Source organism: Triticum dicoccoides, chromosome 7B (assembly GCF_002162155.2).
Source record: "Triticum dicoccoides isolate Atlit2015 ecotype Zavitan chromosome 7B, WEW_v2.0, whole genome shotgun sequence".
In the NCBI taxonomy this organism is placed as follows: Eukaryota; Viridiplantae; Streptophyta; class Magnoliopsida; order Poales; family Poaceae; genus Triticum; species Triticum dicoccoides.
Window position 1 is genome coordinate 242,305,381 of NC_041393.1, and position 16,740 is coordinate 242,322,120.

Here is a 16,740-nt window from a genome sequence, read left to right on the forward strand (position 1 = left end):
GCCGAACGGACAGCACCTCCGCGTTCAACACACGTACAGAACGGACGACGTCTCCTCCATATTGATCCAGCAAGGAGGAAGGAGAGGTTGAGGAAGACAGCTCCAACGGCAGCACGATGGCGTGGTGTTGGTGGAGAAGCAGCACTCCGGCAGGGCTTCGCAGAGCTCGTGCCGGAGGAGGAGAGGTGTTGGGGAGGGGAGGGGCTGCGCCTTGGGTTGTGTGTTGCAGCCCTCCCCTCACCCCTCTATTTATAGGGGAAGGGGCAAGGGGGGCCGGCCCCTCTAGATGGGATCTAGAGGGGGGCGGCGGCCAGGGAGGGGGGACTTGCCCCCCAAGCAAAGGGGGCGCCCCCTCTAGGGTTCCCCCCCCCCAACCCTAGGCACATGGGCCCAAAGGGGGGGGCGCCCAGCCCTCCAGGGGCTGGTGCCCTGCCCCACACGGCCCATGTGGCCCACCAAGAGGGGTGGCCCCTCCCGGTGGACCCCCGAAACCCTTCCAGTGGCCCCGGTACAATACCGATATGTCACCGAAACTTTCTGGTGTCCGCAAGACAACTTCCCATATATAAATTTTTACCTCCGGACCCTTCCGGAACTCCTCATGACGTCCGGGATCTCATCCGGGACTCCGAACAACATTCGGTAATCACATACAAGTCTTCCTAATAACCCTAGCGTCACCGAACCTTAAGTGTGTAGACCCTACGGGTTCGGGAGACACGCAGACATGACCGAGACGGCTCTTCGGTCAATAACCAACAGCGGGATCTGGATACCCATGTTGGCTCCCACATGCTTCTCGATGATGTCATTGGATGAACCACGATGTCGAGGATTCAAGCAACCCCGTATACTATTCCCTTTGTCAATCGGTACGTTACAAGCCCGAGACTCGATCGTCGGTATCCCAATACCTCGTTCAGTCTCGTTACCGGCAAGTCACTTTACTCATACCGTAATGCATGATCCCGTGACCAAACACTTGGTCACTTTGAGCTCATTATGATGATGCATTACCGAGTGGGCCCAGAGATACCTCTCCGTCATACAGAGTGACAAATCCCAGTCCCGATCCGTGTCAACCCAACAGACACTTTCGGAGATACCTATAGTGCACCTTTATAGTCACCCAGTTACGTTGTGATGTTTGGTACACCCAAAGCACTCCTATGGTATCCGGGAGTTACACGATCTCATGGTCTAAGGAAGAGATACTTGACATTGGAAAAGCTCTAGCAAAACGAACTACACGATCTTGTGCTATGCTTAGGATTGGGTCTTGTCCATCACGTCATTCTCCTAATGACGTGATCCTGTTTTCAATGACATCTAATGTCCATAGTCAGGAAACCATGACTATCTGTTGACCAACGAGCTAGTCAACTAGAGGCTTACTAGGGACGTATTGTGGTCTATGTATTCACACATGTATTACGATTTCTGGATAATACAATTATAGCACGAATAAAAGACAATTATCATGAACGAGGAAATATAATAATAATGCTTTTATTATTGCCTCTAGGGCATATTTCCAATAGTCTCCCACTTGCACTAGAGTCAATAATCTAGTTACATTGTGATGAATCGAACACCCATAGAGTTCTGGTGTTGATCATGTTTTGCTCGCGAGAGAGGTTTAGTCAACGGATCTGCTACATTCAGATCCGTATGTACTTTGCAAATATCTATGTCTCCATCTTGAACATTTTCACGAATGGAGTTGAAACGACGCTTGATGTGCCTGGTCTTCTTGTGAAACCTGGGCTCCTTGGCAAGGGCAATAGCTCCAGTGTTGTCACAGAAGAGTTTGATTGGCCCCGACGCATTGGGTATGACTCCTAGGTCGGTGATGAACTCCTTCACCCAAATAGATTCATGCACTGCCTCCGAGGCTGCCATGTACTCCGCTTCACATGTAGATCCCGCCACGACGCTCTGCTTGCAGCTGCACCAGCTTATTGCTCCACCATTCAACATATACACGTATCCAGTTTGTGACTTAGAGTCATCCAGATCTGTGTCGAAGCTAGCATCGACGTAACCCTTTACGGCGAGCTCTTCGTCACCTCCATAAACGAGAAACATGTCCTTTGTCCTTTTCAGGTACTTTAGGATATTCTTGACCGCTGTCCAGTGTTCCTTGCCGCGATTACTTTGGTACCTTCCTACCAAACTCACGGCAAGGTTTACATCAGGTCTGGTACACAGCATGGCATACATAATAGATCCTATGGCTGAATCATAGGGGATGACACTCATCTCTTCTTTATCTTTTGCCGTGGTCGGGCATTGAGCCGAGCTCAATCTCACACCTTGCAATACAGGCAAGAACCCCTTCTTGGACTGATCCATTTTGAACTTCTTCAAAATCTTATCAAGGTATGTGCTTTGTGAAAGACCTATGAGGCGTCTCGATCTATCTCTATAGATCTTGATGCCTAATATATAAGCAGCTTCTCCAAGGTCTTTCATTGAAAAACACTTATTCAAGTAGGCCTTAATGCTGTCCAAAAGTTCTATATCATTTCCATCAAAAGTATGTCATCTACATATAATATGAGAAATGCTACAGAGCTCCCACTCACTTTCTTGTAAACGTAGGCTTCTCCATAAGTCTGCATAAACCCAAACGCTTTGATCATCTCATCAAAGCAAATGTTCCAACTCCGAGATGCTTGCACCAGCCCATAAATGGATCACTGGAGCTTGCATACCTTGTTAGCATTCTCAGGATCGACAAAACCTTCCGGCTGCATCATATACAGTTCTTCCTTAAGATGTCCGTTAAGGAATGCCGTTTTGACGTCCATTTGCCATATCTCATAATCATAGTATGCGGCAATTGCTAACATGATTCGGACGGACTTCAGCTTCGCTACGGGAGAGAATGTCTCGTCGTAGTCAATCCCTTGAACTTGTCGATAACCCTTAGCGACAAGTCGAGCTTTATAGACGGTAATATTACCATCGGTGTCTGTCTTCTTCTTAAAGATCCATTTGTTTTATATCGCTCGCCGTTCATCGGGCAAGTCTGTCAAAGTCCATACTTTGTTTTCATACATGGATTCTACCTCGGATTTCATGGCTTCAAGCCATTTGTTGGAATCTGGGCCCGCCATTGCTTCTTCATAGTTCGAAGGTTCACCGTTGTCCAACAACATGATTTCTAGGACAGGGTTGCCGTACCACTCTGGTGCGGAATGTGTCCTTGTGGACCTACGAAGTTCAGTAGCAACTTGATCCAAAGTACCTTGATCATCATCATTATTTTTCTCTTTAGTTGGTGTAGGCATCACAGGAACATTTTCCTGAGCTGCACTACTATCCCGTTCAAGAGGCAGTACTTCATCGAGTTCTACTTTCCTCCCACTTACTTCTGTCGAGAGAAACTCCTTTTCCAGAAAGGATCCGTTCTTGGCAACAAAGATCTTGCCCTTGGATCTTAAGTAGAAGGTATACCCAATGGTTTCTTTAGGGTATCCTATGAAGACGCATTTTTCCGACTTCGGTTCGAGCTTTTCAGGTTGAAGTTTCTTGACATAAGCATCGCATCCCCCAACTTTTAGAAACGACAGCTTAGGTTTCTTCCCAAACCATAATTCATACGGTGTCGTCTCAACGGATTTAGATGGTGCCCTATTTAAAGTGAATGTAGCTGTCTCTAGAGCGTATCCCCAAAATGATAGCGGTAATTCGGTAAGAGACATCATAGATCGCACCATATCCAATAGAGTGCGATTACGACGTTCGGACACACCGTTACGCTGCGGTGTTCCAGGCGGCGTGAGTTGCGAAACGATTCCACATTTTCTTAAGTGTGTACCAAATTCGTGACTTAAATATTCTCCTCCACGATCTGATTGTAAGAACTTTATCTTTCAGTCACGTTGATTCTCTACTTCATTCTGAAATTCCTTGAACTTTTCAAAGGTCTCAGACTTGTGTTTCATCAAGTAGACATACCCATATCTACTCAAGTCATCAGTGAGAGTGAGAACATAACGATATCCTCCGCGAGCCTCAACACTCATTGGACCACACACATCGGTATGTATGATTTCCAACAAGTTGGTTGCTCGCTCCATTGTTCCGGAGAACGGGGTCTTGGCCATTTTTCCCATGAGGCATGGTTCGCATGTGTCAAATGATTCATAATCGAGAGACTCTAAAAGTCCATCAGCATGGAGCTTCTTCATGCACTTGACACCAATGTGACCAAGGCGGCAATGCCACAAGTATGTGGGACTATCGTTATCAACTTTACATCTTTTGGTATTCACGCTATGAATATGTGTAACATTACGTTCGAGATTCATTAAGAATAAACCATTGACCATTGGGGCATGACCATAAAACATATCTCTCATATAAATAGAACAACCATTATTCTCGGATTTAAATGAGTAGCCATCTCGTATTAAACAAGATCCAGATACAATGTTCATGCTGAAACTTGGTACTAAATAACAATTATTGAGGTTTAAAACTAATCCCATAGGTAAATGTAGAGGTAGCGTGCCGACGGCGATCACATCGACCTTGGAACCATTCCCGACGCGCATCGTCACCTCGTCCTTTGCCAGTCTCCGCTTATTCCGCAGCTCCTGCTGTGAGTTACAAATGTGAGCAACGACACCAGTATCAAATACCCAGGAGTTACTACGAGTACTGGTAAGGTACACATCAATTACATGTATATCAAATATACCTTTAGTGTTGCCGGCCTTCTTGTCTGCTAAGTATTTGGGGTGGTTCCGCTTCCAGTGACCCTTCCCTTTGCAATAAAAGCACTCAGTTTCAGGCTTGGGTCCATTCTTTGACTTCTTCCCGGCAACTGGCTTACCGGGTGCGGCAACATCTTTGCCGTCCTTCTTGAAGTTCTTCTTACCCTTGCCCTTTTTGAACTTAGTGGTCTTATTGACCATCAACACTTGATGTTCTTTCTTGATTTCAACCTCTGCTGACTTCAGCATTGAAAATACTTCAGGAATGGTCTTCACCATCCCCTGCATATTGTAGTTCATCACAAAACTCTTGTAGCTTGGTGGGAGCGACTGAAGGATTCTGTCAATGACCGCCTCATCCGGGAGGTTAATGTCCAGCTGGGACAGGCGGTTGTGCAACCCAGACATTTTGAGTATATGCTCACTGACAGAACTATTTTCCTCCATCTTACAACTATAGAACTTGTCGGAGACTTCAAATCTCTCGACCCGGGCATGAGCTTGGAAAACTAGTTTCAGCTCCTCGAACATCTCATATGCTCCGTGTTGCTCAAAACGCTTTTGGAGCCCCGGTTCTAAGCTGTAAAGCATGCCGCACTGAACGAGAGAGTAATCATCAGCACGAGACTGCCAAGCATTCATAATGTCTTGGTTCTTTGGGACGGGAGCGTCACCTAGCGGTCCTTCTAGGACATATTGTTTCCTGGCAGCTATGAGGATGATCCTCCGGTTCCGGACCCAGTCCGTATAGTTGCTGCCATCATCTTTCAGCTTGGTTTTCTCTAGGAACGTGTTGAAGTTCATGTTGACATGAGCGGCGGCCATTTGATCTACAAGACATATTTGCAAAGGTTTTAGACTAAGTTCATGATAATTAAGTTCATCTTATCAAATTATTATAATGAACTCCCACTCAGATTAGACATCCCTCTAGTCATCTAAGTGTTACACGATCCGAGTCGACTAGGCCGTGTCCAATCATCACGTGAGACGGACTAGTCATCATCGGTGAACATCTCCATGTTGATCGTATCTTCCATACGACTCGTGTTCGACCTTTCGGTCTCTGTGTTCCGAGGCCATGTCTGTACATGCTAGACTCGTCAAGTTAACCCTAAGTGTTTTGCATGTGTAAATCTGTCTTACACCCGTTGTATGTGAACGTAAGGATCTATCACACCCGATCATCACGTGGTGCTTCGGAACGACGAACTTTAGCAACGGTGCACAGTTAGGGGAGAACACTTCTTGAAATTGTTGTTCATCTTATTTACAACCGTCATTCTAAGTAAACAAGATGCATAAAATCATAATAAACATCACATGCAATTATATAGTAGTGACATGATATGGACAATATCATATAGCTCCTTCGATCTCCATCTTCGGGGCTCCATGATCATCTTCGTCACCGGCATGACACCATGATCTCCATCATCATGATCTCCATCATTGTGTCTTCATGAAGTTGTCACGCCAACGACTACTTCTACTTCTACGGCTAACGCGTTTAGAATTAAAGTAAAGTAATTTACATGGCGTTCTTCAATGACACGCAGGTCATACAAAAAATAAAGACAACTCCTATGGCTCCTGCCGGTTGTCATACTCATCGACATGCAAGTCGTGATTCCTATTACAAGAACATGATCTCATACATCACAATATATCATTCATCATTCATCACAACTTCTGGCCATATCACATCACATGACAATTGCTGCAAAACAAGTTAGACGTCCTCTAACTGTTGTTGCATCTTTTACGTGGCTGCAACTGGGTTCTAGCAAGAACGTTTTCTTACCTACAAATAACCACAATGTGATTTTTGTCAACTTCTATTTACCCTTCATAAGGACCCTTTTCATCGAATCCGCTCCAACTAAAGTGGGAGAGACAGACACCCGCCAGCCACCTTATGCAACTAGTGCATGTCAGTCGGTGGAACCGGTCTCACGTAAGCGTACGTGTAAGGTTGGTCTGGGCCGCTTCATCCCACAATACCAATGAAGCAAGATAAGACTAGTAGCGGCAAGCAAGTTGACAAGATCTACGCCCACAACAAAATTGTGTTCTACTCGTGCAATAGAGAACTACGCATAGACCTAGCTCATGATGCCACTGTTGGGGAACGTTGCAGAAAATTCAAAAAAATTTCCTACGGTTTCACCAAGATCCATCTATGAGTTCATCTAAGCAACGAGTCAAGGGAGTGAGTTTGCATCTACATACCACTTGTAGATCGCGTGCAGAAGCGTTCGAGGGAACGGTGATGATGGAGTCGTACTCGACGTGATTCAGATCACCGATGACCAAGTGCCGAACGGACAGCACCTCCGCGTTCAACACACGTACGGAACGGACGACGTCTCCTCCGTCTTGATCCAGCAAGGAGGAAGGAGAGGTTGAGGAAGACAGCTCCAACGGCAGCACGACGGCATGGTGTTGGTGGAGAAGCAACACTCCGGCAGGGCTTCGCCAAGCTCGTGACAGAGGAGGAGAGGTGTTGGGGAGGGGAGGGGCTGCGCCTTGGGTTGTGTGTTGCAGCCCTCCCCTCACCCCTCTATTTATAGGGGAAGGGGCAAGGGGGGCCGGCCCCTCTAGATGGGATCTAGAGGGGGGCAGCGGCCAGGGAGGGGGGACTTGCCCCCCAAGCAAAGGGGGCGCCCCCTCTAGGGTTCCCCTGACCCTAGGCACATGGGCCCAAAGGGGGGGGGGCGCGCCCAGCCCTCCAGGGGCTGGTGCCCTGCCCCACGCGGCCCATGTGGCCCACCAAGAGGGGTGGCCCCTCCCGGTGGACCCCCGGAACCCTTCTGGTGGCCCCGGTACAATACCGATATGTCACCGAAACTTTCTGGTGTCCGCATGACAACTTCCCATATATAAATTTTTACCTCCAGACCCTTCCGGAACTCCTCGTGACGTTCGGGATCTCATCCGGGACTCCGAACAACATTCGGTAATCACATACAAGTCTTCCTAATAACCCTAGCGTCACCGAACCTTAAGTGTGTAGACCCTACGGGTTCGGGAGACACGCAGACATGACCGAGACGGCTCTCCGTTCAGTAACCAACAGCGGGATCTGGATACCCATGTTGGCTCCCACATGCTCCTCGATGATGTCATCGGATGAACCATGATGTCGAGGATTCAAGCAACCCCGTATACTATTCCCTTTGTCAATCGGTACGTTACAAGCCCGAGACTCGATCGTCGGTATCCCAATACCTCGTTCAGTCTCATTACCGGCAAGTCACTTTACTCGTACCGTAATGCATGATCCCGTGACCAAACACTTGGTCACTTTGAGCTCATTATGATGATGCATTACCGAGTGGGCCCAGAGATACCTCTCCGTCATACGGAGTGACAAATCCCAGTCTCGATCCGTGTTAACCCAACAGACACTTTCAGAGATACCTATAGTGCACCTTTATAGTCACCCAGTTACGTTGTGACGTTTGGTACACCCAAAGCACTCCTACGGTATCCAGGAGTTACACGATCTCATGGTCTAAGGAAGAGATACTTGACATTGGAAAAGCTCTAGCAAAATGAACTACACGATCTTGTGCTATGCTTAGGATTGGGTCTTGTCCATCACGTCATTCTCCTAATGACGTGATCCCGTTGTCAATGACATCTAATGTCCATAGTCAGGAAACCATGACTATCTGTTGACCAACGAGCTAGTCAACTAGAGGCTTACTAGGGACGTATTGTGGTCTATGTATTCACATGTGTATTATGATTTCCGGATAATACAATTATAGCATGAATAAAAGACAATTATCATGAATGAGGAAATATAATAATAATGCTTTTATTATTGCCTCTAGGGCATATTTCCAACACTATCCATATTTTTAATGATGAGAGTGATTATGCTTATGATATGAAAAGTCTCAAGCTTGGGGAAGCTATGTTTGATGAGGATGACATATTTGAGAATATATTTGCTGAAATTAATGTTTGTCCCTAGCTTGGGGATGCTATGTTTGATGAAGATGATATTTTTAGCATCCCATGCTTTGATATGCAAAGTTGTTATGATGATAGCATGCCTCTTACCTATGATGATTATATTGATGAAAGTGGGTTTGGAAGAGTGTCAACTTTATTTAGTGATGATTCCACTAGCTTGGAAGAGGTTTCAATCGATTACGATGAGAACGAAGTTGCTACTTATGATGATTATTGTGATGAAACTTATGCTATAAAAAGTAGTGATGATTATATTTATAGAACTTGTCATGATTATGATTACCCTTTTTCTGGACATTACTCTTTTAATGTGGAAACATTTTTTAGTGTTCAAGTCTCTTATGATACTCCCACTATTCCGAATGAGAAGAATTTTGCTTATGTGGAGAGTAATAAAATTTCTATGCTTGTAGATCATGAAAAGAATGCTTTAGGTGCTGGTTATATTGTTGAATTCATTCATGATGCTACTGAAAATTATTATGAGGGACGAACATATGCTTGTAGAAATTGCAATAATATCAAGTTTCCTCTCTATGTGTTGAAAATCTTGAAGCTATGCTTGTTTTACCTTCCTATGCTAGTTGATTATTGTTCCCATAAGTTGTTTGCTCAAAAAATCCGTATGCATAGGAAGTGGGTTAGGCTTAAATGTGCTAGTCATATGCTTCATGATGCTCCCGTTATGTTTCCATTATTATCTTTTATGTGAGCATCATTGTCATCATCATGCCTAGCTAGAAAGGCATTAAAGAAAAGCGCTTGTTGGGAGACAATCCAATATTTATCCTTACTGTTTTTGTGTGTTCACATGATTATGATACTGTAGTAATAATGTTTTATAGCTTTTGTTTCAATAAAGTGCCAAGTAAGACCTTTAGGATAGCTTACGGTGATAGTTGTGTTGATCCTGCTGAGAATCAGAAACTTTTGCACCCAGTAAATTAGTTTTGTTAATTCACAGAAACGTGCTTATTATCTGATTATTTTTGCTCTAGATTGGTAAACACACTTCTCAGGTCTTCCTAATTTGGTAGGATTTTTGGAGTTCCAGAAGTATATGTTTGATACAGATTACTACAGACTGTTCTGTTTTTGACAGATTCTATTTTCTATGTGTTGTTTGCTTATTTTGATGAATCTATGAGTACTATCGGAGTGTATGAACCAGAGAAGTTAGAATAAAGTACATATTACACCAATATGAATTCAGAATGAGTTCATTACAGTACCTAAGTGGTGGTTTTATTTTCTTATACTAACGGAACTTACGAGTTTTCTGTTGAGTTTCGTGTTGTGAAGTTTTCAAGTTTTGGGTAAAGATTCGATGGACTATGGAATAAGGAGTGGCAAGAGCCAAATCTTGGGGATGCCCAAGGAACCCCAATATATTCAATAATAGCCAATAGCCTAAGCTTGGGGATGCCCCAGAAGGCATCCCCTCTTTCGTCTTCGTTCATCGGTAACTTTACTTGGAGCTATATTTTTATTCACCACATGATATGTGTTTTGCTTGGAGCGTCATTTTCTCTTGTTAGTATTTGCTTGCTGTTATTTGGAATAATGTTTTGCATCTTTATTTTCAATAAAAATGTCAGGGATAGCCTTTACCATGCTTATTTTGCTAATATACTTGTAGCTGTTTGAAAACAGAAAGTTTACCGCTGTTGCAATAATTCCCTAGAAAAGTCAGAGAATGGTATAATGTTGAAACTTTTTGCATATTGATCTCTGATAAATATTCTACAGCTTAGTATTTTTCTCATAATTTTTGGAGTTAGGGAAGTATGATGAATCTTGCATTCTTTACAGACTGTACTGTTTTGACAGATTGCTGTTATGTTTGCATTGTTCGCATATGTTTGCTTGATTAATGATTCTATTTGAGGATAGGAGTTATAAATATGCAGAGGCATTTAGTATGAAATGTTGAATAATAATTTTAGTAATTTGTTACAGTAGAAAATGATAAGGTTTTGCATTGGTTTATACTAACCTATCTCACGAGTTCTTGTTGAGTTTGGTGTGGATGAAGCTTTTGATAAAAAGAGAAACCATGATATGAGAGGAATTAAGGAGACACAAAAGTTCAAGCTTGGGGATGCCCAAGGCACCCCAAGATAATATTCCAAGAAGCCTCAAGCATCTAAGCTTGGGGATGCCTCGGTAGGCATCCCACCTTTCTTCTTCAACAACTATCGGTTAGTATCGGTTGAGCCTAAGTTTTTGCTTCTTCACATGAGTTGTGCTATCCTTGCAATGTCATTTTATTTTGTTTTGCTTGCTGTTTGAATAAAATACCAAGATATGAAATTCCTAAATGAGAGAGAGTCTTCGCATAGTTACATAATTATTTAGCTACTCATTGATCTTCACTTATATCTTTTTGGAGTAGTTTTTCATTCACTCGTGTGCTTCACTTATATCCTATGAGAAAATTGTTGAATGAGTTGATAGTCATAAATCTTAAATTATATATGTCTCATTTGCTTATCCCATGGGGAGTAATGACTTAACATCTAAGAAGTAGAGGTTGTAAATTTATTGAAGGTTAGCAAGCATTGTATTGGTCATTTGAACAATTCATGAAAGAATATTGAAGGAAGAGAGATTTCATATATAAATACACTATCCTAGACATCTTTTATAATTGGGAGAACTCATTTAGTATGACATGCTAAAGAGTTGATGTTGGACAAGGAAGACAACGTAATGGGTTATGTTTTCGCACATCTCAGTTAAAGTATATTGTCATGGAGCATTCAAACATGTTGAGCTTGCCTTTCCCCCTCATGCTAGCCAAAATTTCTTGTACCTACTTGTGCTTCCAAATATCCTTAAACCTAGTTTTTCCATGAGAGTCCACTATACCTACCTATGGATTGAGTAAGATCCATCAAGTAAGTTGTCATCGGTGCAAGCAATAAAAATTGCTCTCTAAATATGTATGATATTTTGGTGTGAAGAAAATAGCTTTATACGATCTTGTTATGGAAGCAATAAAAGTGACGGACTGCATAATAAAGGTCCATATACAAGTGGCAATATAAAGTGACGTTCATTCGCATTAAGATTTTGTGCATCCAACCCTAAAAGAGCATGACAACCTCTGCTTCCCTCTGCAAAGGGCCTATCTTTTACTTTATGTCTTTTACTTTTATGCAAGAGTCAAGGTGATCTTCACCTTTTACTTTTTCATTTTATCCTTTGGCAGGCACCTCGTGTTGGGAAGATCCTGATATATATATCCAATTGGATGTAAGTTAGTATGAACTATTATTGTTGACATCACCCAAAGGTGAATATGTTGGGAGGCAACACTATAAGCCCCTATCTTTCTCAGTGTCCGATTGAAACTCCATAACCATTAGTATTGCATGAGTGTTAGCAATTATAGAAGACTATATGATAGTTGAGTATGTGGAGTTTGCTATTCTTGAAAATAAGATGAATTGTAATTATTTGATGATTGAGAATGAAGTTTGCTAGTTTTCAAGAAAGTTTATGGTCTATGCTTTAACATGTGAATTGTTTGTTACTTGATTGTGAGAAGTTTTATGAGATGAACTGCTGTTATGACATATAATCATGCTAGAAAAGGTGATTGAAATTATCATTGATCAAACTTGTGCACATGCTAGCATTCACACTTCATAAATTTATTCTTTATTATTTACCTACTCGAGGACGAGCAGGAATTAAGATTGGGGATGCTGATACGTCTCCAACGCATCTATAATTTATGAAGCATTCATGCTATTTTATTATCTGTTTTGAATGATTATGGGCTTTATTATACACTTTTATATTACTTTTGGGACTAACCTATTAACTGGAGGCCTAGCACATATTGCTGTTTTATTGCCTGTTTCAGTATTTCGAAGAAAAGTAATATCAAACGGAGTCCAAACGGAATGAAACCTTCGGCAGCATGATTTTTGGAACGAACGTGACCCAGGAAACTTGGAGTGCAAGCCAGGGGAGCATCAAGGAAGCCAAGAGATAGGGGGCGCGCCCACCCCCTGGGCGCGCCTAACCTCTCATGGGCCCCTCGAGGCTCCCCTGACCGACTTCTTTCGCCTATATAATCCCATATACCCTAAAAACATCGGAGACAGAAGATAGATCGGGAGTTCCGCTGCCGCAAGCCTTTGTAGCCACCAAAAACCTCTCGGGGGCCCGTTCCGGCACCCTGCCGGAGGGGAAATCCCTCACCGGTGGCCATCTTCATAATCCCGGTGCTCTCCATGACGAGGAGGGAGTAGTTCACCCTCGGGGCTGAGGGTATGTACCAGTAGCTATGTGTTTGGTCTCTCTCTCTCTCTCTCTCTCTCTCTCTCGTGTTCTCTCTATGGCACGATCTTGATGTATCACGAGCTTTGCTATTATAGTTGGATCTTATGATGTTTCTCCCCCTCTACTCTCTTGTAATGAATTGAGTTTTCCCCTTGAAGTTGTTTTATCGGATTGAGTCTTTAAGGATTTGAGAACACTTGATGTATGTCTTGACGTGCTTATCTATGGTGACATGGGATATCACGTGATCCACTTGATGTATGTTTTGGTGATCAACTTGCGGGTTCCGCCCATGAACCTATGCATAGGGGTTGGCACACGTTTTCGTCTTGACTCTCCGGTATAAACTTTGGGGCACTCTTTGAAGTACTTTGTGTTGGTTGAATAGATGAATCTGAGATTGTGTGATGCATATTGTATAACCATGCCCATGAATACTTGAGGTGACAATGGAGTATCTAGGTGACATTAGGGTTTTGGTTGATTTGTGTCTTAAGGTGTTATTCTATTATGAACTCTATGATAGATTGAACGGAAAGAATAGCTTCACGTTATTTTACTACGGACTCTTGAATAGATAGAACAGAAAGGATAACTTTGAGGTGGTTTCATACCCTACCATAATCTCTTCGTTTGTTCTCCGCTATTAGTGGCTTTGGAGTGACTCTTTGTTGCATGTTAAGGGATAGTTATATGATCCAATTATGTTATTATTGTTGAGAGAACTTGCACTAGTGAAAGTATGAACCTTATGCCTTGTTTCCTACCATTGCAATACCGTTTACGCTCACTTTTATCATGAGTTACCTTGCTGTTTTTATATTTTTAGATTACAAAAACCTATATCTACTATCCATATTGCACTTGTATCACCATCTCTTCGCCGAACTAGTGCACCTATACAATTTGCCATTGTATTGGGTGTGTTGGGGACACAAGAGACTCTTTTTTATTTGGTTGCAGGGTTGTTTGAGAGAGACCATCTTCATCCTACACCTCCCACGGATTGATAAACCTTAGGTCATCCACTTGAGGGAAATTTGCTACTGTCCTACAAAACTCTGCACTTGGAGGCCCAACAACGTCTACAAGAAGAAGGTTGTGTAGTAGACATCAGTCCACACAACTTTCACCACCACCCACGCCAGTAGAAGCCCTAGCACGCGCGCACTTGCTCCTCGATTTTCCTCCCGCCGCGGAGAAGCTCGACGAATGGACGGCCACCGTCCAGAGCCTCGTCGGCATCGCCAACAATGATGAGTTGCAGCCGGTGGGACCCGTACGCTGTCGCTCAGTCGGGCTACCGCATGCCAGCGGAGGCCGGGCCTGAGGCGATGCTGCCACGGTGCACTCCCCTCCTCCATCCCGACCACCGCGGGTATCGGTCCGTCGCGACGACGCCCGTGATGATATCTCCATAGCGTCATCCGACCCGCGAACCCACCGCGACTAACGCCAGGTTCTTCGGGAGCGAGTTCATGAAGACGCTCAAACCACCATCGAGCGCCGGCGCGACGCGCGCCACCAGTCAGACAGGCGGGCAGGGCCCACTACGGACCACCCAGCGCCGGGAGGCTACAGTGGCCTACCTTACGAGGTAGGTTGTTCGGCCTTCACCCGTGAGCTGCGGCAGTTCTAGTGGCCCTTGTTGGAAATATGCCCTAGAGGCAATAATAAATTAGTTATTATTATTATTATATTTCCTTGTTCATGATAATCGTTTATTATCCATGCTATAATTGTATTGATAGGAAACTCAGATACATGTGTGGGTACATAGACAACACCATGTCCCTAGTAAGCCTCTAGTTGACTAGCTCATTGATCAATAGATGGTTAGTTTCCTGACCATGGACATTGGATGTCATTGATAATGGGATCACATCATTAGGAGAATGATGTGATGGACAAGACCCAATCCTAAGCCTAGCACAAAGATCGTGTAGTTCGTATGCTAAAGCTTTTCTAATGTCAAGTATCATTTCCTTAGACCATGAGATTGTGCAACTCCCGGATACCGTAGGAATGCTTTGGGTGTACCAAACGTCACAACGTAACTGGGTGGCTATAAAGGTGCACTACGGGTATCTTCGAAAGTGTCTGTTGGGTTGGCACGAATCGAGACTGGGATTTGTCACTCCATGTGACGGAGAGGTATCTCTGGGCCCACTCGGTAGGACATCATCATAATGTGCACAATGTGACCAAGGGGTTGATCATGGGATGATGTGTTACGGAACGAGTAAAGAGACTTTCCGGTAACGAGATTTAACAAGGTATCGGGATACCGACGATCGAATCTCGGGCAAGTACTATACCGCTAGACAAAGGGAATTGAATACGGGATTGATTGAATCCTCGACATCGTGGTTCATCCGATGAGATCATCATGGAACATGTGGGAACCAACATGGGTATCCAGATCCCACTGTTGGTTATTGGACAGAGAGTTGTCTCGGTCATGTCTACGTGTCTCCCGAACCCATAGGGTCTACACACTTAAGGTTCGATGACGCTAGGGTTATAGGGAATAGATATACGTGGTTACCGAATGTTGTTTGGAGTCCCGGATGAGATCCCGGACGTCACGAGGAGTTCCGGAATGATCCGAAGGTAAAGATTTATATATGGGAAGTCCTGTTTTGGTCACCGGAAAAGTTTCGGGTGCTATCGGTAACGTACCAGGACCACCAGGAGGATCACGGGGGTCCACCAGGTGGGGCCACTAGCCCCAGAGGGCTGCATGGGCCAAGTGTGGGAGGGAACCTGCCCCAGGTGGGCTGGTGCGCCCCCCCACCAGGGCCCAAGGCGCCTAGGGTTTGGGGAGGGGGCGCCTCCACCTTGCTTTGGGGAGGTTGGCACTGTTAGTAAGCAACGCCAAGGGTATTTCCAGAAGATGGTTTCTGAAGAAACGGCGCCGGTCGATACTGCATCCCTTTGTTGCAACACAAGATCTACGAGGTATGATGGCTTCAGAGTGCCAATGATCACTGACACTAAGAAGGGGCAGTCTAAGGTCAAACCTAGGGGTGCTCCCTCGATTGCTTGCTCCTCAAAAGCGACCAATCCCTGCAACAAATCGCTGCTGAATCCCTCTGCATCTGGTGAACAGCTGCCTCCTCCAACGCCCATCGATCAGCTGCAGTATGTGGGCACGGCTCTGTGTGGAATTCCCCCTAATGATCTCAGCACTAAAAAGCTCCTGGAGGGCGAAGAAGGGGATGAACCAAATCAACACTAAGTGGGATGTCAACGAATAAGCAGTGGAACATCCTATGCTGGAACGTGTGTGGAATCAATTATGAGAAGAAACACCTCGCGATCCGCAATGCAATTGATGTCAGTGGATGTTCCGTCGTTTGTTTTCAGGAAACTAAACGTACCTCTTTTGATGCCTCTTATGTTAAACTTTTTTGTCCTAAACAATTTGATATGTTTGAATTTGTACCCTCTGTGGGTAGCTCTGGAGGGATCTTAACTGCATGGAAGAGCTCGGTTTTCACTAGCGTGGCTGTTTTCTCTGAAACTTTTGCGTTAGGCGTCAGACTTACCTCAACACAGTCAGGCGATTCTTGGACGCTCGTAAATATTTATGGCCCTTGTAACGATCCAAATAGAGCGCATTTTACTTCGTGGTTATTTGATCTGGATATCCCTACGGGTGAAGATTGGCTTCTCCTCGGCGATTTTAATTTTATCCACGCCCCGGATAACCGCAATAGAGGAGGAG